At 39.5% G+C, this 24,503-nt stretch overlaps 1 pseudogene; it reads left to right on the top strand.

The window, feature by feature from the left end:
- Nucleotides 1-22,456: 22,456 nt before the first annotated feature.
- LOC101154234 (spindlin-2C-like) lies at nucleotides 22,457-23,275 on the top strand (annotated as a pseudogene).
- The last annotated feature ends 1,228 nt before the right edge of the window (nucleotides 23,276-24,503 follow it).

Genomic DNA, 24,503 nt, shown 5'->3' with positions numbered 1-24,503 from the left:
GAGTTTCAAATAATTCCTTGATTTCTGCCTTTATTTTATTGTTTAAGCAAAAATTATTGAGGAGCAGGGTGTTTAACTTCCACATAATTCTGTGACTTTATGTAATCATCTTAGTATTGATTTTGATGTATATTGTGTCGTGATCTGAAAATGTGGTTTATATAATTTCAGTATTGTTTTAATTTGCTGAGAATTGTTTTATGGACAGTTGTGTTCAATTTTAGATTATATGCCATGTGCAAATAAGAATGTATATTCTGGGAAGTGGTTCCAAGATGGCCGAATAGGAACAGCTCCAGTCTACAGCTCCCAGTGTGAGCAACACAGAAGATGGGTGACTTCTGCATTTCCAACTGAGGTATCAGGTTCATCTCACTGGAGCTCGTCGGACAGTGGGGGTAGGACAGTGGGTGCAAACCAGTGAGCATGAGCTAAAGCAGGGCAAGGCATTGACTCACCCAGGAAGTGCAAGGGGTCAGGGAATTCCCTTCCCTAGCCAAGGGAAGGGGTGACAGACGGCACCTGGAAAATTGGGTCACTCCCACCCTACTACTGCACTTTTCCAATGGTCTTAGCAAATGGCACACCAGGAGATTATATCCCGTGCCTGGCTTGGAGGGTCCCATGCCCAAGGGGCCTCGCTCATTGCTAGCACATCAGTCTGAGATCAAACTGCAAGGCAGCAGCAAGGCTGGGAGAGGGCCGACCGCCATGGCTGAGGCTTCAGTAGGTAAACAAAGTGGTCAGGAAGCTCGCACTGGGTGGAGCCCACCACAGCTCAAGGAGGCCTGCCTGCCTCTGTAGACTCCACCTCTGGGGGCAGGGCATAGCCAAACAAAAGGCAGCAGAAACCTCTGCAGACTTAAATGTTCCTGTCTGACAGCTTTGAAGAGAGTAGTGGTTCTCCCAGCACAGACTCTGAGACCAGAGAACGAACAGACTGCCTCCTCAAGTGGGTCCCTGATCCCCGAGTAGCCTAACTGGGAGGCACCCCCCAGTAGGGGCAGACTGATACCTCACACGGCCGGGTACCCCTCTGAGACCAAGCTTCCAGAGGAATGATCAGGCAGCAACATTTGCTGTTCAGCAATATTCGCTGTTCCGCAGCCTCTGCTGCTGATACCCAGGCAAACAGGGTCCGGAGTGGACCTCCAGCAAACTCCAACAGGATGTGCAGCTGAGGATCCTGATTGTTAGAAGGAAACCTAACAAACAGAAAGGACATCCACACCAAAACCCCATCTGTATGTCACCATCATCAAAGACCAAACGTATATAAAACCACAAAGATGGGGAGAAAATAGAGCAGAAAAGCTGAAAATTCTAAAAATGAGAGCACCTATCCCCCTCCAAAGGAACACAGCTCTTGGCCAGCAATGGAACAAAGCTGGACAGAGAATGACTTTCATGAATTCAGAGAAGAAGGCTTCAGAAGATCAAAGTTCTCCAAGATAAAGGAGGAAGTTCGAAGCAATCGCACAAAAGCTAAAAACCTTGAAAAAAGATTAGACTAATGGCTAACTAGAATAACCAGTGTAGAGAAGTCCTTAAATGATATGTTGGAGCTGAAAACCATGGCATGAGAACTATGTGATGAATGCACAAGCTTCAGTAGCCAATTCAATCAACTGCAAGAAAGGGTATCAGTGGTTGAAGATCAAATGAATGAAATGAAGTGAGAAGAGAAGTATACAGAAAAAGCAGTTAAAAAAATGAACAAAACCTCCAAGAAATATGGGACTATGTGAAAAGACCAAATCTACATCTGATTGGTGTACCTGAAAGTGACAGGGAGAATGGAACCAAGTTGGAAAACACTCTGCAGGATATTATCCAGGAGAACTTCCCCAACCTAGCAAGGCAGGCCAACATTCAAATTCAGGAAATACAGAGAATGCCACAAAGATACTCCTCGAGAAGAGCAACTCGAAGACACATAATTGTCAGATTCACCAAAGTTGGAATGAAGGAAAAAATGTTAAGGGCAGCCAGAGAGAAAGGTCAGGTTACCCACAAAGGGAAGCCCATCAGACTAACAGCTGATCTCTCAGCAGAAACTCTACAAGCCAGAAGAGAGTGGGGGCCAATATTCAACATTCTTAAAGAAAAGAATTTTCAACCCAGAATTTGATATCCATCCAAACTAAGCTTCATAAGTGAAGGAGAAATAAAATCCTTTACAGACAAGCAAATGCTGAGAGATTTTGTCACCACCAGGCCTGCCCTACAAGAGTTCCTGAAGGAAGCACTAAACATGGAAAGGAAAAACTGGTACCAGCCACTGCAAAAACATGCCAAATTGTAGAGACCATTGATGCTAGTAAGAAACTGCATCAACTAACGAGCAAAATAACCAGCTAACATCATAATGACAGGATCAAATTCACACATAACAATATTAACCTTAAGTGTAAATGGGCCAAATGCTCCAATTAAAAGACACAGACTGGCAAATTGGATAAAGAGTCAAGACCTGTCAGTGTGCTGTATTGAGGAGACCAATCTCACATGCAGAGACACACGTAGGCTCAAAATAGAGGGATGGAGGAAGATCTACCAAGCAAATGGAAAACAAAATAAAGGCAGGGGTTGCAAACCTTGTCTCTGATAAAACAGACTTTAAACCAACAAAGATCAAAAGAGACAAAGAAGGCCATTACATAATACAAAAGTGATCAATTCAACAAGAAGAGCTAAGTATCCTAAATATATATGCACCCAATACAGGAGCACCCAGATTCATAACGCAAGTCCTTGGAGACCTACAAAGAGACTTAGACTCCCACACAATAATAATGGGAGACTTTAACACCCCACTGTCAACATTAGATAGATCAATGAGACAGAAAGTTAACAAGGATATCCAGGAATTGAACTCAGCTCTGCACCAAGAGGACCTAATGGACATCTACAGAGCTCTCCACCCCAAATCAACAGAATATACATTCTTCTCAGCACCACGTCACACTTATTCCAAAATTGACCACATAGTTCGAAGTAAAAGAACAGAAATTACAACAAACTGTCTCTCAGACCACAGTGCAATCAAACTAGAACTCAGGATTAAGAAACTCACTAAAAACTGCTCAACTACATGGAAACTGAACAACCTGCTCCTGAATGACTACTCGGTACATAATGAAATAAAGGCAGAAATAAAGCTGTTCTTTGAAACCAATAAGAACAAAGACACAACATACCAGAATCTCTGGGACACATTCAAAGCAGTGTGTAGAGGGAAATTTGTAGCACTAAATGCCCACAAGAGAAAGCAGGAAAGATCTAAAATCGATGCCCTAACACCACAATTAAAAGAACTAGAGAAGCAAGAGCAAACACATTCAAAAGCTAGCAGAAGGCAAGAAATAACTAAGATCAGAACAGAATTGATGGAGATAGAGACACAAAAAGACCCTTCAAAAAATCAGTGAATCCAGGAGCTGGTTTTTTGAAAAGATCAACAAAATTGATAGACCGCTAGCAAGACTAATAAGAAAAGAGAGAAGAATGAAATAGATGCAATAAAAAAATGATAAAGGGGATATCACCACCAATCCCACAGAAATACAAACTACCATCAGAGAATACTATAAATACCTCTATGCAAATAGACTAGAAAATCTAGAAGAAATGGATACATTCCTGGACACGTACGCCCTCCCAAGACTAAACTAGGAAGTAGTTGAATCCCTGAATAGACCAGTAACAGGCTCTGAAATTGAGGCAATAATTAATAGCCTACCAACCAAAAAAAGTCCAGGACCAGATGGATTCACAGCCGAATTCTACCAGAGGTACAAGGAGGAGCTGGTACCATTCTTTCTATTCTATTATCTGTTCTATTATCTGTTCTATTCTGTTATATCCATTATCTATATAGATATATCTATATCTATTATCTATATCTATATCTATTATCTGTTCTATTCTGTTATCTGTTCTGTCGGTCTATGTGTCTGTTTTTCTGCCAGTACTATGCTGTTTTGGTTACTGTAGCCCTGTACTATGATTTGAAGTCAGGTAGCATGATGCCTCCTGCTTCATTCTTCTTGCCTACGATTTCCTTGGTTATTCAGGCTCTTTGTTGGTTTCATATGAATTTTTAAATAGTATTTTCTAGCTCTGGGAAGACTGTCAATGGTAGTTTAACAGGAATAGCACTGAATCTATAAATCTCTTTGGGCACTATGGCCATTTTAATGATATTGATTCTGCTTATCCATGAGCATGAAATGTTTTTCCATTTATTTTTGTCATCTCTAATTTCTTTGAGTAGTGTTTTGTAGTTCTCCTTGTAGAGATCTTTCACCTCCCTGGTTAGCTGTATTCCTAGGTATTTTCTTTTTGTGGCAATTGTTACAGAGTGGGATTGCTTTCTAATTTGAATCTTGGCTTGACTGTTGCTGGTATATAGTAATGATAGTGGTTTTTGCATATTGGTTTCATATCTTGAGACTTTTCTGAAGTTGTTTACCAGCTTAAGGGACTGATAAAGTTGGCCTGAGACTATGGGCTTTTCTGGATATATGATTAAGTCATCTGCAAACTGGTATATTTTGAATTCACCTCTTCCTATTCGAATGCCTTTACTTTCTCTCACCTGCCTGATTTCCCTGGCAAGGACTTTCCATACTCTATTAAATAGAAGTAGTGAGACACGGCATTTTTGTCTTGACTGATTTCAATGGGAATGTTTCAGTATGTTGTTGGTTATGGTTTAGTCTTAGATGGTTCTACTATTTTGATGTATGTTCTTTCACCACCCAGTTCATCAAAAATTTTTAACATGAAGAGGTGTTGAATTTTACCAAAAGCCTTTTCTGCATCTATTGAAATAATCACATGTGGTTATTGTTTTCAGCTTCTTGTTTTTATGATGAATCACATTTATTGATTTGCACGTGTTGAACCGACCTTGCATCCCAGGGATAAAGCCCGCTTAATCTTGGTGGATAAGCTTTCTGATGTGCTGCTGGATTCAGTTTGCCAGTTTTTTGTTGAGGAGTTTTACATAAATTTTCATCAAGGATATTGGTCTGAAGTTTTCTTTTTTTGTTGTGTCTCTGCCAGATTTTGGTATCAGGATAATGCTGGCTTCATAGAATACTAGGGAGGAGCTCCTCAATTTTTTTGGAATAGTTTCAGCAGAAATGATACCAGCATTTCATTGAAAATCTGGTAGAATTAAGCTGTTAATCCATCTGGTCCTGGGCATTTTGTTAGTTGGTAGGCTGTGTATTACTCAGTTTCAGAGCTCATTATTGGTCTGTTCAGGGATTCAGGTTTTTCCTGGTTCAGTCTTTGGAGGGTGTATGTGTCCAGGAATTTATTCATTTCTTGTAGATTTTCAAATGGTAATATCCCCCTGCTTCTTTCTGATTGTATTTATTTGAATCTTCTCTCCTTTCTTATTTATTAGTTTAGCTGGTTATCTATTTTATTAATTTTTTCTAAAAACAAGCTCCTCAGTTCATTGATCTTTTAATGGGTTTTTCGTGTCTCAATCTCCTTTAGTTCAGCTCTGATTTTGATTGATTTTTGTCTTCTGCTAGCTTGGGAATTTGTTTGCCCTTGGTTCTCTAGTTTTTTTAGTTGTGATATTGGATTGTTAAATTGAGATCCTTCCAACCTTTTTCTGTGGACATTTAGTGCTATAAATTTTCTCTAAACACTTCCTTAGCTGTGTCCCAGAGATTCTGGTATGTTGTGTCTTTGTTCTCATTAATTTCAAAGAACTTCTTGATTCCTGCCTTAATTTCAGTATTTACCCAAATGTCATTCAGGAACAGGTTATTCAATTTCTGTGTAATTTATTTTATGGTTTTGAGTGAATTTCTTAGTCTTGATTTATAATTTGATGGCATTGTGGTCCAAAAGATTGTTTGTTATGATTTCAGTTCTTCTGCATTATCTGAGGAGCATTTTACTTTTGATTATGTGATCAATTTCAGAGTATGTGCCATGTGGCAGTGAGAAGAATGTATATTTTGTTGTTATGGGTGGAGAGTTCTGTAAATGTCTATCAGGTCCATTTAATCCAGTGCTGAGTTCAGGTCCTAAATGTCTTTTAATTTTCTGTCTTGATGATTTGTCTAATATTATCATCAGTAGGGTGTTAAAGTCTGTCACTATTATTGTGTGGGAGTCTAAGTCTCTTTGAAGGTCTGTAAGAACTTGCCTTATAAATCTGGGTTCTTTTATGTTGGGTGCATATATAGTCAGAATAGTTAGATTTTCTTGTTGAGTCGAACCTTTTACCATTACGTAAAGCCCTTCTTTATCCTTCTTGATCATTGTGTTTTAAAGTTTGTTTTTTTTTCCTTCTGAAACTACAATGGCAGCTCCTGCTTCTTTCTGTTTTCCATTTGCTCCATAGATTTTTCTCCATCCCTTTATTTTGAGCCTATGGTTGTCATTGGATGTGAGATGGGCCTCTTAAAGAGAGTATACCAATGAGTCTTGGTTCTTTATCCAGCTTACCAGTTGGTGTCTTTTAATTGGGGGCATATAGCCCATTTACATTAAAAGTTATTATTGATACATTTGGATTTGTTCCTGTTATAATGATGTTAGCTGATTATTTTTGCAAACTTGTTTATGTGGTTGCTTTATAGTGTCACTGGTCTGTGTACTTTAGTGTGTTTTTGTAGTGACTGGCAACAGTCTTTTTTTCATATTTAGTGCTTCCCTTAGGAGCTCTTGTAAGGCAGGTCTGGTGGTAATGAATTCCCTCAACATTTGCTTATCCAAAAGGGATCTTATTTCTCCTTTGCTTATGAAGTTTACTTTGGTGAGATATGAAATTGTGGGTTGGAATTTCTTTTCTTTCAAAATGTTGAATGTTGGCTACCAATCTCTTCTGGCTTATAGGGTTTCTGCTGAGAGGTCTGCTGTTAGTTTGATTAGCTTCCTTTTGTAGGTGACCTGACCTTTCTCTCTATCTGCCTTTAACATTTCTTCTTTCATTTCTATCTTGAGGAATCTGATGTGTCTTGGGGATGATCTTTTTGTAAAGTATCTTACTGGAGTTCTTGACATTTTCTGAATTTGAATATTGGCTTCTGTAGCTAGGTTGGGGAAGTTCTCATGGATGATATCCTGAAATATGTTTCCAAGTTGGTTTCTTTCTCCCCATCTCCTTCGGGACACAAATGAGTTGTAATTTGTTCTTTTTACATAATCCCATATTTCTCAGAGATTTTGTTCATTTCTTTTTATTCTTTATTCTCTATTCCTGTCTGCCTGTCTTATTTCAGAAACCCAGTCTACAAGCTCTGAGATTCCTTCCTTCACTTGTCTACTCTGCTATTAATACTTGCGATTGCATCATGAAATTCTTGTAGTGTGTTTTTCAGCTCTATCAGGTTGGTTATGTTTTTTTTTTTTCTATACTGGCTATTTTGTCTGTCAGCTCCTGCATTGTTTTATCATGATTTTTTAACTTCCTTGGATTGGGCTTCTTCATTCCTATCTAAAATCTGAATTCTGTTTTTATCATTTCAGCCATCTCAGCCCAGTTCAGAACTTGGTTGAGAGGCTATGTGGTCCTTTGGAGGAAAGAAGGCACTCTGTCTTTTTGAGTTTTCAGGATACTTGCACTGACTCTTTCTTATCTTTGTGGGCTTACCTAACTTCAGACTGCTGACACTTGAATGTTTTTTTTTTCTTCTATTTGATGTCCTTGAGTGTTTGACTGTGGTATAAGTTGAATTCAGCCAACTGACTTTGTTTCTGAGAGATTTTAGGAGGCCAGTGCTCAGTTCCCAACTTCTGGGCTGCATGCTGTAACTCGGCAGCACTTGTATTGGGCCCCAACTTTGCTCTCTGCCATCTCGAGGTTAGGAATCCACTGTGCTGAGGGGCCTACGTGCTCCTGGACTGCTCCTCACTAAATTCCAGTGAGTGGTGTCAGCCAAAGCATTTTGTAGTGTTGTGACAGTGGAATCCATCCTCGTTCGCACATGCCAGCAGCAGTCCTGGAGGCAGCTGCTCCAGAGCACTAGTGGGTGCCAGGGTGCTTGCCTCCCTGTGGGCGTTCATCACCTTGGCAGAGGCAATGCATCTGGGGGGTGCTGGCGCCTCTGCTGGTCACTGTGTGCACAGTCATGCTGAAGGTGGCCATTGACTCGGTGGCGGAGCACTGGCAGTTATAGGCCTAAGTGCATTATCTGTACCCCACAAGCAGCAGTGGTTGCTCAGGGCAGGGGAGGATCTGTTGTTCTCTGCACAATGTTAGCTCAGGGGCAGGGCACTGGTGGGGACAGCGCTGGCTGGCTCTTTGCCCACCAAGGCTCCATCTGCAATGGTGCTTTGTGGGTCAGGGGAGGCAAACTGCACTCCAACGTGCTGGCAGGGCAAGGAAAGCAAAATCCGCCTGTGCAAACACGTGCCAGAAAAACGATGTGGGGAGTTGCCATAGGCCTGGAGGCGGCTGCAGTATAAGGAGGGAGCATGCAAGCAGGCGCGTGACCATTGTGGCTGCCCAACTGGAGCTCCATGCCAGGTAGGCACAGTCCACCAGTTTAGAAACTGTGGTGTGCACCCCTAACACACCTAAGGCTGTCCTGCAAGCAGGTGCAGCCAGGCCAGGCCCTGGGAGAGGCTAGTACACCAAGATGTGCTCAGGTTGGACTGGACTTGTTTGATGGGCAAGACCACCCTGCAGAGTTCAGGTTTGACAGTTCCCCTAGGGCTAAATTATCCTATGGAAGCAAGTTGAGCTTAGAGGGATGGCTGTCTCTGACCGTGCTTTACTAGAGATGCTCCTGCACCAAGCCCTCTGGGCTCCACATCAGCTGGCTTACTGCTTCTACCACTTCTCTAAGCAGTTCTCCCTGCCAACTCGAGTGCCCATGGTCGAGGGGTCTCCTCCTGCCAGAGTTCTAGAGGCCCATGGTGAGAGTGCATTGCTCTTTGCCAGTTAAGTTCACCCATTTCCCTGGAACCATTGGTGGACCAGGAATGAGTCCTGGTGGTGGTAGCCCCATGCAAGGTTCCCAGCTTTCTCCTTCCCAGCTTCTGTAACTTCCCTCTGTCCAACCTCAGTGCCTTCCATCCGAAGGTCTGTTAGGAACACACTAGTTTTCTTGGTTTTTCAGAGGGGTCTGGTCCACCTGACTGCATCTAGTTGGCTATCTTGCCTTTAAACTTCTCCTATCAACTTTTATTCTAGGTCCAGAGGGTACATGTGTAGGTTTGTTACATGAGTAAATTGCATGTCATTGGGGTTTGATATGAAAATGATTTATTCACCCAGGTAGTGAGCATAGTATCCAATACATTGTTTTTTTTAATTCCCACCCTCCTCCCACCCTTCACCCTCTAAAATGCCCCGGTGTCTATTGTTCCCTTCTTTGTGTCCATGTGTATTTAATGTTTAGCTCCCAGTTATCAGTGAGAACACTAGTATTTTGTTTTATGTTCCTCCATTAATTTGCTTAGGATAATGGCCTCCAGCTGCATTGACGTTGCTACATAAGAAATAATTTTGTTCTTTTTTCCTGGCTGCATCATATTTTATGATGTATGTGTACCACATTTTTTAATCCAGTTCATCCTTGATAGGCATCTAGGATGATTCCATGTTTTTATTCTGAATAGTGCTATGATGAACATACAAATACATATGTCTTTATGGTAGAATTATTTGTACACTGGGAATAGGATTTGTATATATGGTAGAATTATTTGTATACTCAGTAATAGGATTACTAGAATAGTAGAATGGTTTTAAGTTGTTAGAGAAATTACCAAACTGCTTTCCACACTGGCTGAACTAATTTACATTCCCACCAGCAATGTATAAGCATTTTCTTTTCTTTTATCATTATTTTTTTAAGACACAGTCTCCATCTGTTGCCCAGGCTGGAGTACAGTGGCAAGATCTCAGCTTACTGCAACCTCTGCCTCCCAGGCTCAAGCAATCTTTTCACCTCTGCCTCCAGAGTAGCTTGGAATACAGGTGTCTGCCACCATGCCTGTCTAATTTTTGTATTTTTTGTAGAGATGAAATTTCACCATCTTTCCCAAACTGGTCTCAAATGCCTTGGTTCAAATGATTTGCTCATTTCTGCCTCCCAAAGTGCTTGGATTACAGGCATTAGACACCAGGCTCAGCCACGCATTCATTGTTCTCCACAACCTTGTCAGCATCTGTAATTTATGTTACTTTATAATAGTAGTCAATCTGACCAGTTTAAGATGGTATCTCATTGTGATTTGATTTGCATTTCTCTAACAATTGGTGATGTTGAGCATTTTTTCATATACTTGTTGGCCACATGTATGTCTTCTTTTAAGAAGTGTCTGTTCATATCTTTTGCCCATGTTTAATGGGGTGGTTTGTTTTTTGCTTATTCACTTATGTTTCTTATAGATTCTGGATATTAGTCCTTTGTCAGATACATAGTTCATAAATATTCTCTCATTTTGTTGATTGTCTGTTTACTCTGTTGATAGTTTATTTTACTGTGCAGAAGCTCTTTAGTTTAATAAAGTCTCAGTTGTCCATTTTTGGTTTTGCTGCAATTGCTTTTGAATTCTTTGTCATAAAATCTTAAGTGAGGCCAATGTACAGAATAGTGTTCTCTGGGTTTTCTTCTAGAGTTTTTATAGTTTTAAGTTTTACATTTATGTCTTTAATCCACCTTGAGTTGAATTTTATATGTGTTGAAAGAAAATGATCCATCCTGAATCTTTTGCATACGCCTAGTTACCTATCTTACCATAATTTGTTAAATAGGGGGTCCTTTACCTATTGCTTATTTTGTCAATTTTGTTGAAGATTAAGTGGTTGTAGGTGTACAGCTTTATTTCTGGGTTCTCTAACCAGTTTGATTGGTCTTTTTTATTTTTATTTTTTGTCTTTGTACCATTTTGGTAACTGTAATCTTGAATTTTAGTTTTATGTCAGACAGTGTGATGCCTTCAGCTTTGTTCTTTTCCTTAGAAATACTTTGGCAATTTAGGCTATTTTTTTATTTCATATCAATTTTGGAATAGTTTTCTTTCTAATTCTACATTAAACATCATTGTAGTTTGATAGGAATAACATTAAATCTTTAAATTGCTTGGGCAGTATGACCGCTTATCAATATTGATACTTGGTGTCTATGTTTTCCATTTATTTGTATCATCCCTGGTTTATTTCTGGAGTTTCATGATTCTCGTTGTAGAAATCTTTTACCTCCCTGGTTAGCTCTATTTCTAGGTATTTTATTATTTTGGCCATTATAAATGGGACTGCATTCTTGATTTAGCTCTCAGCTAGGACATTGTTGGTGTATAGGAATGCTACAGATTTTTGTACATTAATTTTTTATGCTGAAAGTTTGACTAGTATTGAAGTTGTTTATCATATCTAGAGGCTATTGGAAATAGACTATAAAGTTTTCTAGGTATAGCATCAAATCATCTCCTAAGAGAGAGAGTTTGACTCTCTCTGTTACTGTTTGGATGCATTTTATTTATTTCTCTTGCCTAATTGTTCTGGCTAGGACTTCCAGAAATATGCCGAACTGCAGTGGTGAAGGTGGGTGTATTTATCTTGTTTCAGTTATCAAGTGGAATGCTTTCAGCTTTTGCCATTCACTATGATGTTGGCTGTGGGTTTGTCATAGATGGCTTTTATTGTGTTGTGGTATTTTCTTTTGATGACAAGTTTTTTTTAGGGTTTTTAAGAAAAGAGAATGTTGAATTCTATCAAAAGTGTTTTCTTCTTTGTTAAAAGATACTTTATGTTCAGAGACTGTCAACATATTTCTTTTTGCCAATTAATATATCAATCAACTTGAAGTCCTATTAATAGACTAAAAGTACAATGTCTATTCTTTAAAAAATAAAATTTTGCTAAATTTCTTTTATAAGGTAACAATCTTAAAGAATACCTTAGCCAAAAAACCACCAGAAATACTTCTGTAAAAAACTCTCTTTTTTTATATACTTTTTTATTATACTTTAAGTTCTAGGGTACATGTGCACAATGTGCAGATTCGTCACATATGTATACATGTGCCATGCTGGTGTGCTGCACCCATTAACTCATCATTTACATTCGGTATATCTCCTAATGCTATCCCTCCCCCATGTCCCACCCCACAACAGGCCCCAGTGTGTGATGTTCCCCTTCCTGTGTCCATGTGTTCTCAGTATTCAATTCCCACCTATGAATGAGAACATGTGGTATTTGTTTTTTTGTCTTTGCAATAGTTTGCTGAGAACGGTGGTTTCCAGCTTCATCCATGTTCCTACAAAGGACATGAATTCATCAGTTTTTATGGCTGCATAGTATTCCATGGTGTATATGTGCCACATTTTCTTAATCCAGTCTATCATTGTTGGACATTTGGGTTGGTTCCAAGTCTTTGCTATTGTGAATAGTGCCGCAATAAACATACATGCACATGTGTCTTTATAGCAGCATGATTTATAATCCTTTGGGTATATACCCAGTAATGGGATGGCTGGGTCAAATGATATTTCTAGTTCTAGATCCTTGAGGAATCGCCACACTGTCTTCCACAATGGTTGAACTAGTTTACAGTCCCACCAACAGTGTAAAAGTGTTCCTATTTCTCCACATCCTCTCCAGCACCTGTTGTTTCCTGACTTTTTAATGATTGCCATTCTAACTGGTGTGAGATGGTGTCTCACTGTGGTTTTGATTTGCATTTCTCTGATGGCCAGTGATGATGAGCATTTTTTCATGTGTCTGTTGGCTGCATCAGTGTCTTCTTTTGAGAAGTGTCCGTTCATATCCTTTGCCTACTTTTTGATGGGGTTGTTTCTGCACAGCAAAAGAAACTACCATCAGAGTGAACAGGCAACCTACAGAGTGGGAGAAAATTTTTGCAATCTACTCATCTGACAAAGGGCTAATATCCAGAATCTACAAAGAAATCAAACAAATTTACAAGAAAAAAACAAACAACCCCATCAAAAAGTGGGCAAAAGATATGAACAGACACTTCTCAAAAGAAAACATTTATGCAGCCAACAGATACATGAAAAAATGCTCATCATCACTGGCCATCAGAGAAATGCAAATCAAAACCACAATGAGATATCATCTCACACCAGTTAGAATGGAGATCATTAAAAAGTCAGGAAACAACAGCTGTTGGAAAGGATGTGGAGAAACAGGAACACTTTTACACTGTTGGTGGGACTGTAAACTAGTTCAATCATTGTGAAAGACAGTGTGGCGATTCCTCAGTGATCTAGAACTAGAAATATCATTTGACCTAGCCATCCCATTACTGGGTATATACCCAAAGGAATATAAATCATGCTGCTATAAAGACACATGAACACGTATGTTTATTGTGGCACTACTCACAATAGCAAAGACTTGGAAGCAACCCAAATGTCCAACAATGATAGACTGGACTAAGAAAATGTGGCACGTATACACCATGGAATACTATGTGGCCATAAAAAATGATGAGTTCATGTCCTTTGTAGGGACATGGATGAAGCTGGTAACCATCATTCTCAGCAAACTATCAAAAGGACAAAAAAACAAATACCACATGTTCTCACTCATAGGTGGGAATTGAACAATGAGAACACATGGACACAGGAAGGGGAACATCACACACCGGGGCCTGTTGTGGGGTGGGGGAAGGGGCGAGCGATAGCAGTAGGAGATATACCTAATGTAAGTGACAATTTAATAGGTGCAGCGCACCAACATGGCACATGTATACATATGTAACAAACCTGCACGTTGTGCACATGTACCCTAGAACTTAAAGTATAATACAAATATATATATATATATAAATTGGGGACAGAAAATCCTCTTCAATAAATGGTGCTGGGAGAACTGGCAAGTCAGAAAAATGAAACCAGTTCCCCATCTCTCACCTCATACAAAAATCAACTCAAGATGGATCAAAGACTTAAATCTGACACGTGAAGCCATAAAAATAAAAAAATTAAAAAAAACTCTTCTGGACATTGATTTAGGCAAATAATTCATGACAAAGATCCCAAAAGCAAATGCAGCAAAAACAAAAATAAATAAATGGGACCTAATTAAACTAAGAAGCTTCTGCACACCAAAAGAAATAATCAACAGAGTAAACAGACAACGCACAGAGTGGGGGAAAATATTTGCAAACTTTGCATCTGGCAAAGGACTGGTATTCAGAATCTACAAGGAACTCAAATCAGCAATAAAAAATAATAAAAATAAATTAGAAATTGAAAATCCCATAAAAAGTTGAGCAAAGGACACGAATAGACGTTTCTCAATAGAAGATATTCAAACAGCCAACAAACATGATAAAAATGCTCAATATCACTAATCTTTAGGGAAATGAAAATTAAAACCGCAATGAGATACCATCTTACTCCTGCAAGAATGGCCATAATTAAAAAGTCATAAAACGATCGATGTTGGCATGGATGTGGTGAAAAGGGAACACTTTTACACTACTGGTGGGAATGTAAATTAGTACAACCACCATGGAACACAGTATGGAGAGTCATTAAAGAACTAATGTAGAACTACAACTTGATCCAGCAATGTCACTACTGGATATTTACCCAAATGAAAAGGAAATCATTATGTGAAAAAGACACATACATATGCATGTTTATAGCAGCACAATTCACAACTGCAAAAATATGGAACCAATGTAAGTGCCCAACAACCAAGCAGTGGATAAAGAAAATGTGCTATATGTACACCATGGAATACTATATTCAGCCGTAAAAAGAACAAAATAATGTCTTTTGCCACAACTTGGATGAAGCTGGAGGCCATTATTCTTAAGTAACTCAAGAATAGAAAACCAAATATTGTATGTACTCACTTATAAGTGGGAGCTATGAGGACACAAAAGCATAAAAGCTATGAGGACATAAAGGCATAAAAATGATAAAATGTAATTTGAGGACTCGGTGGGTGGAAATTGGAAGAAGGATGAGGGATAAAAGACTACATATTGGGTACAGTGTACACTGCTTGGGTGATGGGTACACTAAAATCTCAGCAATCACCACCGGAGAACTTATCTATGTAACCAAGAAACACCTGTACCCCCACCCCAAAACTATTGAAATAAAAAAAATGGAACCCCAAAATACAATCTATTAAAAACCTTTAATTGCACTTCATCACAATTTAACACTTGCTCTGTGAAAAACACTGTTAAGAAACTGAAAGGACAGGTCACAGAGAGAAAATATCTGCAAATCACATACATAAAAACTCAAAACTCAACAATAAGAAACACAAATCCAGTTTTTTTAAAGGCAAATATTTGAAAGAGACGTTTTACCAAAGAAAATATACAGATGAGAAATAAGCTTATAAAGGGATCCTCAACATCATTAATCATTAAAGAAATATAAATTAAGACCAACATGAGATACTACTGTAAACCTGTGAGCATGGCTAAAATAAGAAATTCTCGGACGGGCTCATGCCTGTAATCCCAACACTTTGGGAGGCCAAGGCTAGCATATCACCTGAGGTCGGGAGTTCAAGACCAGCCTGACCAACATGAAGGAACCCCATCTGTACTAAAAATACAAAATTTTTAGTGGGCTTGGTGGTGCATGCCTGTAATCCCAGCTACTCGGGAGGCTGAGACAGGAGAATTGCTTGAACCCAGGAGTCAGAGGTTGCAGTGAGCCAAGATCGTGCCATTGCACTCCAGCCTGGGCAACAAGAGTGAAACTCCCTCTCAAAAGAAAAAGAAAGAAAGAAAGAAAGAAAGAAAGAAGGAAAAAAGAAATTCTCAATATTCCAAATACTGATGAGAATGAAGAGCAAATAGAACTTTCAGGTATTGCTGGTAGAAATGTAAAATGATAAAGCAATTTTGAAAAACAGTTTGTCAGTTTCTTATAAATATAAATATATACTCAACATAGAACCCACCAATCCCACTCATATGTATTTACCCAAGTAAATTGAAAACATGTTCACAAAAAACCTTGCACTCAAATGTCAATTTTATTCCTAACTGTCACTAACTAAAAACAACTCAAATATCCACCAACATGTAAATAAAAAAACAAACTGGAGGCCGGGCACAGTGACTCATGCCTGTAATCCCAGCACTTTGGGAAGCCAAGGAGGGTGGATCACGAGGTCAAGAGATGGAGACAATCCTGGCCAACATGGTGAAATGACCTCTCTACTAAAAATACAAAAATTAGCTGGACATGGTGGTGCGCACCTGTAGTCCCAGCTATTCGGGAGGCCGAGGCGGGAGAATCACTTGAATCTGGGAGGTGGAGGTTGCAGTGAGCTGATATCACATCACTGCACTCTAACCTGGTGACATAGTGAGACTATGTCTCAAAAAACAAACAAACAAACAGGAATTCTACTCAGAAATAAACAGAAATAAATTATTGGTTCACATGACATCACGAATGAATCTTAAATATATTTTGCTAAGTGAAAGAAGCCAGACCCTTAGTAGTACATAATGTATGATCCATTTACAATGAAATTCTGGGAAAAAGTAAAACTATACGGAAAGAAAACAGATGAATGGTTGCCAGTGGTTGGGGATAGGAGGAAGTGTTGATTACAAAGGAGCAATACAAAGGAATTTTCAGAGTGATGTAACTGTTCTGTATGGTACTATTTTTGGACATACGACTTCATGCATTTGTCAAATCCATAGAATTGTACACCAAAAAGAGTAAATTATGCCATATGCAAACTAAAAAAATAAATCAGAGTATCAGGAGACCAAAGATACAGACATAGGAATCTAACTATATTACAAATGAATGCTATAAGCACACCGAAAGGGATGAGGAAGAAAAGTAACTTTGTAACTAAATGAATTTAGAAACAAGTATCTGAATACTGTGAGGCTAGAGACAGAAAGAACTATACACTAACACTATTCAAGTTGGTTAATTTGTTTCTCACACTGGTATGAGTTAGCAAGTCTGAAACCAAATTACATATCCAAGGCTTTAACAAGTAAATATATTGTTCCCATTATAGACCCAGGTTTCTCACTGCTGGAGAAAGAAGTGAAAAATAAGCAAATGAATAATAATAGGATGAACACTATGGTCAAAAGGACACAGGAACCAGCCAGGTGCAGTGGCTCATGCCTGTAATCCCAGCACTTTGGGAGGCCAAGCCGGGCAGATCACAAGGTCAGGAGTTCAAGACCAGCCTGGCAAATATAGTGAAACCCCGTCTCTACTTAAGATACAAAAATTAGCTGGGTGGTGTGGTGCGCACCTGTAATCTCAACTACTGGGGAGGCTAAGGCAGGAGAATGGCTTCAACCCAGGAGGCAGAGGTTGCAGTGAGCCGAGATCGTGCCACTGCACTCCAGTCTGGGTGACAGAGCAAGACTTCATCTCAAAAAAAAAAAAAAAAAAGGACGCAGGGACCAACCTGAACATGATCCCAATGATCAACAATGGGGACAATTGAGAAATAAAATAAATATAAGTTATCAGATTAAAACCAAGAGAATTAAGTAAACATCCATGAGTATGTACTGATATTAACGGATGTTTGAACAAGTAAGTGGAAGGTAAAGAGAGGAAAACAACCCAAAGAACTGTAAAGGATCCAATATTTACTAAAATTACTAAAAATTTGGCAAAGATTATTATACTTACTAGTATTTGTTTTTCTCCTCCTTTCCTTGAGCATTTAGCTAAATTGAATTTCTTAGATCCCCTGTCATTGGGTTGGGACTTTTGTGTCTTATTTTTGGCCAGATGGAATTTTGGCAGAAATGACAGGTGTCATGTATAGGCCTATCTCATAAAATGACTAGAGCTATACTGCCCAATATAGTAGTCACTAGATAGATATGGCTATTGATCACTTAAAAGATGGTTGTTATAAATTGAGATGTGCTATAAGTGTAAAACACAAGATTTTGAAGATCTTGTATTTAAAAATAACTTTAAATACATCATTAATAATCTGATATTGATTGAATGTTTAAATTATAGTAGTTTGGGCATATTGAGTTAAATACAATATATTATTAAAATTAATATTACCTGTTTCTTTTTGCCTTTTTAAAATGTGACAATTGATACATTTTAAATTATATATATATATATATATATATATATATATTACTCATCTTAATGTTTCTATTGGACATCGCTGCTCTAGAAAACTTCCTCTCTGTCTGTCTTTCTCTCTCTCACTCTTGCTGTCTTCAGTTTTTGGCCAGCTGGATAGACAGGATCTGGCAGAGGACTATGAATTCACAGAAAATGGTCAATCTTTGACTACATAGAAGACAGATACTGTCTTTCCTGAATTACCAATTATAGAAAAGCTGCCTAATGACCAGGAACACCTACATTTAACTGTTTTATGTGTGAGAAATAATTTTTTTGTATGTCAAGCCACTAAGATGTGTATGGTGTTTGTAACATAAGTAATTATACATTGACTAATACAAATAGTATGGGGAAGAGTTGAGCAAGATAAAGATGATCAGAATGTTAAGGTCCCTAAGATAGCCCTATTTGTGAAGATAAGGAGCAGAGACCTGAAGATAGTGAAAAAATAAATTTTAATATAGAAGTAATACAGGTCCAAAGGCTCTGAGGTGAGAGACATTTCACTTGCTCAAGGAACAGCAATGATGTCAGTGTAAAAGAAGCACAGTCAGCTGTTAGGATGAACCAAACACTTAGAATTGCTGATATTTGACCATTTTGACTTATGAATACAGAAATTTTATATGGTTCAATGTTATGAGTGAGAGTAGTAGAAGATGGAATTTTAAAAGATAAGAGGGTAAAGTCAGGTGGGGTTGATCATACACTATCTTGTAGGCTATTCTTGAGTATTTTATTTCCCTCTGAGTGAAATGGGAAGCCACTGTAGTTTTTGCGTGGTATTTAAGTACAGACAATAAAGGAACAAGAGCAAAAGCAGTCTAGTAAAGAGGCCATTGCAATAAACGAGCTATGGAATAAAGATAGTTCAAATCAGGGTGGTAGCAGTAGAAGTTATGAAAAATGGCCAGACTTTAGATACATTTTGAAGGTAGAGCCAACATAATTTAGTGACAAATTAGATATGAATTGTGAGAAAGAATGATATCACATTTATAGACTTAGCAAACAGAAAGATGAAGTTGCCATTTACTGAGATGAGGAGGTAGGTGTGCAGTGGAACAAGTCTTAGGGGCAATATTGGCATCTCAATTTGAATATATTGAGTCTGTTAGATATCCACATGGAAGATGTCAAGTAGGTAGCTGGATTTACAAGCCTGGAGTAAAAAGTGAGGTCAGGCTAGACATATGTTTGAGACCTTTCAACTTACAAATGACATTTAAAGCTATAAGCCTATATGAAGTGGCCAAGGGAGACAGTGTAGATAGAAAAGCAGTCTATGGACCGAGCCCTGGGGCATTAAGAGATTGAAGAAATAAAGAGGAACCAATAAAAAAAAAAGACTAAAAAGTGACCAGTGAGTTACCAAGAAAACCTATAGAGTTTTTCATGGAAAACAGAACGATCAAGGACTGATGATATATAAAGACGGAGATTAATAAATGATCACTGAAGATCACTGATGATCTTATTGAATGATCATTGGAGATCATTGATAACCTGAACAGTAGCAATTTTCATGGAGTTTGGGGGGAGCAGGCAGGGAAATCAGACTGGAGTAGGTTTTTGAAACAATGTGATGAATGTAACTGAAGATAATGTAATAGGCAACTATTTGAAGAATTTCTGTTGCAAAGGGAAGTAGAAAAAAATGGAGTGGTACAGCCAATTAACACAGCAACTTGGCAGCATTTAAGAAATTTGAAGTGCTTGTACTTACAAGAAATTATTTCTTCTTCTAGAATGTACTTACAGAAACTCTGGTACAAGTACACAGAGACATTCATTGCAGCACTGTTTGTGAAAATGAAATACTGTAATAAACCAAAATAGTAGTCAACAACAAAATGGATGTTTAAATATATTGTTCCATGGATGCCAAAAATGTCACATGTGTACTCTGAAATAGACTATTTTTGGCAACAGATTTAAAAGGTGACAAGGAGTGTTGGAGATAAAATATAAAGAAAATTTAAAAAATAAAACATCAAATAAAAAAGGCAAACTGCAGAAAATTTAAATGTAATAAAATTTATGTTGAAAATAAAGTTCAGGTAAGTAAGATTATGACAAATCTAGAGTTCTATTTCAGGCTTGCTGACAATGTAACTATTAAAATAAAAACAAAACATTTTCTTGAATATCTTTAAGAGTGTATTTATCTAGTTAGAAAAAGAAATTCTAAATCATAAAGACCCAGAGCCACCTCCCAGAAATCTCAGGTGCGGGCCATGGAAGAGAAGTAATTTTTTTTTCTCACAGTATGAAGGAATTATTCTTCATAATGTACATTTAAAAATACATATGAGATATAAAATACATAGTTTCCACTTGTAACTATAAATATCATTCATTTTTTTGTACCCTAAAAATCTGTGAACTCCTATAAATTATTACTGGTATTTACAGAAATACAAAGATTTGTAAGATACAAAAAAAATGAGTGATGGCGTTAGCATTAGAGAGGTGGGAGGGAACAGGATCAATGCTAGAGGATAAGAGAATTACATTTTATTGGTAATATTTTATTTCTACTTTTAAAAGCCCAAATACAAATGAGTAATGTTAATTCCAAATGAAGAGTATTTGGTACTTCTAATATTGCTACCTACTACACTCTGTAATTTTCAAAATATCATCTAAAAATGGTTTTACAAAGAATTTTTAACAACTAAATTTGCAAAAATAATGCAAGCTTTTTAAGAGCTTAGAAAAAGGGCAAAGGAGAGGTAATAAGTGCTATTATTTTGCTTGGAGCCCAGGGGAATGGAAACAGGGCTTGCAGTTGATTATTTTCTTCTTCAAGTCTATTTTCTGAATTTTACACAGTGTCCACATTGTGCATGCAATTCTTCTGCAATCAGGGAAACGAAAAAAATAAGAAAAATAAACAAAAAATCTCCTCAAGAAGTAAAGTTCAGGAATGACCTGTCAGGAAAAATTACAAAGATTAGGTCAAATGGCAGACTGAGCACTAAGCACTAGCGCGTTTCTCTTGTCCTACCAAAAATCCTCTCCAATGACAAGAAAGGCAGGTTTTTGTATATAAAGAATAACTCCGTAAGGGCACTGGGGAAAGGAAATCTTGAAAGATGGAAAGCAGATGAGGCAGGGCCGCTGAGGGGTTGAAGGTGGAGGTAGGGGTGAGGAGTCTGGGACGGCGGGTCGGGGGACATAAAATGAAAGCGTTGAACCTAGGAGGAGAGGGAGAGGGGGCTTTGGACCTGGTACCTGTGGATTTGGGAGAAGGCGCGGTTGGGCGTGGGAGGCAGGAGCCCAGGAGCATCTCTAGGGCCCAGGGCGGTGGTCCAGGATTCACTGGGGTGGGGGTGCTGCGCGGCGTTTGGCAGGAAGCAGAGGCCTCCCTCCTACCAGGAAGCTAAGCTAGGAAAAGAGCGAGGAAATTGCAGCAGCAGCAACGGCTCCTGGAAGTCCAGTGTAGCAGAAGGGCCGCCACCGACAGGAAGGCAGAGGGCTAACAAGCCTAGTGCTGGGGATGCTGCTGCCTTCCCTTTCGCCTGCCTCACAACCCTTCTAGACGTTTTCCACGCCTACAGATCCTACCCTCCTAGCTTTTGCAAGCGCTCACTCTGTTAGTTGCCTGCTGATCCTCCTTCGCCACAGGCTCCTAGCAGAGGCAACAGTGAGGGGTCTGATTTGGGCGCGGGAGGTCAGTGATCTCCGGCAGTGCGGGAGGTGGGCGGCGCGGGAGGTGGGCCCTGGGCTGCGGAACCGGAGGATGGGGGTTGGTGGGGGCCAGGCGTGAAAATTCGGGTGGGTGCTGGCGTAAGAAATGCAGGAGACCGGGAAGGGTGATTTGACGGCTGGGGGTATGAGGACCTGAAGAGCACCAGGATGGTATACAAAGGTGGCCAGAAAGGGAAATAGGTTTGTGGTTGGAGCCCAGAAGAAAAATGGAGTTTACCAGGAAGAGACAGGAAAGAGAGGTGAGCACCAGGCAGGAGGCTGAGGGATGGGAATGTACGGGGGATGAATACCACAGAGCCATGCGGAGGGGACATGGAGACTGCATGTACAGAAATGGAAAAATGAGGTGGGAGCTAAAAATTGGAGAATGTTGGGAGAGGTGACAGGATGGCGACAGAGGGTCAGGGAATAGGCAAAGTAGCCCACTTCCTTTTGCTGTGCTCTCAACTACCACGGCCACCACACCTACCTGTTCTCTATCTCTCTTGTGCAGCTAAACAAGCCTGGAAGGAAGACATTGTAGGCAGGCATCCAAGAGTGTCTTGATATCTAACATTGCTACTGGACACACATGAACAACATGGGTGGCAATGTACCTGATGCACAGGGACTTCATGATAGAAGAAAAAAACTCATACATTTAATGTTTTTCCCTGGCCTCTCTCCTTCCCCTCCAAATATGAAGACTCTCCTTCACAAAAAGGCAGCTGCAAAGCTGCCAACCAGGGAAGCCATAGGTCACCACACTGGAACGACAAACATGAGGAAGAAAAAGACATCTCCAATGAAGCCAAGAGGAAGGTCTTCCTCTCAGTCCTGCAGACACATGGTAGGCTGCAGAATTTCACATGGATAGAAGAAGGGAGATGAGCCCATCACCCAGTGTAAAGGGACCGTTCTGAATCAGGTGCCTATATATCCCTCTCTTTATCTGGTAAAATATTATGGAATTGACTGTGTTTATGGACTAGAACTTCAGAGAGATGAAAGAATTTTAAAGCTTAAAATCCTTCCTCATAAGGTGCCATTCTCACAAGTCAGGGATTTCTGCCTTGCAAATACCATAATTGGCAAAGCAGTGAAACACATGTTTGAGGGAGAGCATGGTTCTATGGATAAATGGAGGGGGATGGTCCTAACCCAAGCACCTATCATGAAAGCCTGGTTTTATATTACTTATAAGAAAGATCCTGTCTTGCACATGTACTAGCTACTCGATGATTATAAGGCAGGTGACCTCTGCATCATGCCAGAATCAAGTGTGTCTCATCCAGTGAAGAGGGAGCCAGAAGGATTTATAGATAGCCTGATAGATAAACATGTGGAATATACCAAAGAAGATGGCTCCAAAAGGACAGACAAGGTCATCCACCAAGTTAAAGTCAAACCTGTGTATTTCATCGTTTGATGATGACTTCCATATCTATGTCTACGATTTGGTGAAAACATCTTGTTAGGGTAAAATTTGCTACATTTGTGGAGACAAATGTGTAATACGCAGGCACACAAAAAAAGTACAACTTTTCAGGGTGTTGAAAGCTCAAGGGTCCTGATATCACAATATTTGCCTGCATAACTGTTGTTTTATGCTGAAAAATACAAATTTATATGACATGTATAAGCACTTTGTCTTGTTGAAAAGATTGGGTGTGTTTTGTGGATGGGGCATGAAAGGAAGGAACAGCTGTCAATTCCGATTGTGAACAAAGTTCAGCTAGAATCACAATCAGCCATCTAAAATTGCTAGAGACTTAGCTGGTCTGGTGTGGAGCGGAGAAGGAAAGTAAGTCAAGATTGGCTGTGGGGAGAAGGAGAGGACGAGGTGACTTCTTAGGAAGAGGTGGTGAAGGGCCAAAAGTTAGAGGTTACCTGAGGGAGGAGATGACCTATGTGGAGGAAACATCCAACTGGGAAGGGAGTGAAGAATAACAGAGGAAGAGTGAGATCTTGGGGATTAGAGGAAAATAGACAGAATAAATGGAATAGAGTAGGAAGCTCTCTACTCAAAGAAGCTTAGAAGAGGTCCTGAGTAAGGGGTGAAAGATCAAGTTGAAAGGACTCTGGGGAGAGACTAAAGGATACACAAATGGAGGGTCTATGAGAGGCAGGAGTCAGGGTGAAGAATACTAAGGAAGAAGGAATTCAAAGAAGAAAGACTGACAAAGGGAGTGAGAATACAGAAGAAGAGGTGTGGACAGTGGGGCCCATCAGAGGTGAGAAGACCCAGAGAAAAGTTGGATTTCTGGCAGTATGCACATTGTTCCCTTAGTTCTATGCACAAAGGAAGTGGCAACTGTCAAGGAAGCCATTTGCATGAGAAGTTCCCTGGAAAGACATTTGGACAAGGATGACTCCATAGAGTTAGGCAGCAACCAAGTTTACACCTATAAGGCTTTCCTTCTTCCCTGGAGTTCATGACGCACCTGCCTAGCAGAACACCAACCCGCAGCCTAAACACACTAACATGGTTCTCCACAAGTGCTGGGCTGTGGGCTGCCTCCTCACATTTGCCCTGTGCTGGATAAACAACGCTTGTAGATCATGGATTAGTGGGGCTCTCAGAACTTAAGAGATGTTCCATCTTGCATTTGGAAAGAATTTGATCCAGAAAAACTAAACCTTACTGAACTCAGTTACAGCAGTCCTATCACACTTGTTCCTTCTGTTGGAATGTTTCTTGTCTTCCTAGAGAGGAGGGGCATCAGATA

Source organism: Gorilla gorilla, chromosome X, assembly GCF_029281585.2.
Source record: "Gorilla gorilla gorilla isolate KB3781 chromosome X, NHGRI_mGorGor1-v2.1_pri, whole genome shotgun sequence".
Taxonomy (NCBI): domain Eukaryota; kingdom Metazoa; phylum Chordata; class Mammalia; order Primates; family Hominidae; genus Gorilla; species Gorilla gorilla.
Note: the sequence above shows the minus strand (reverse complement) of the source record. Positions and strands in the feature narration are given on the sequence as shown.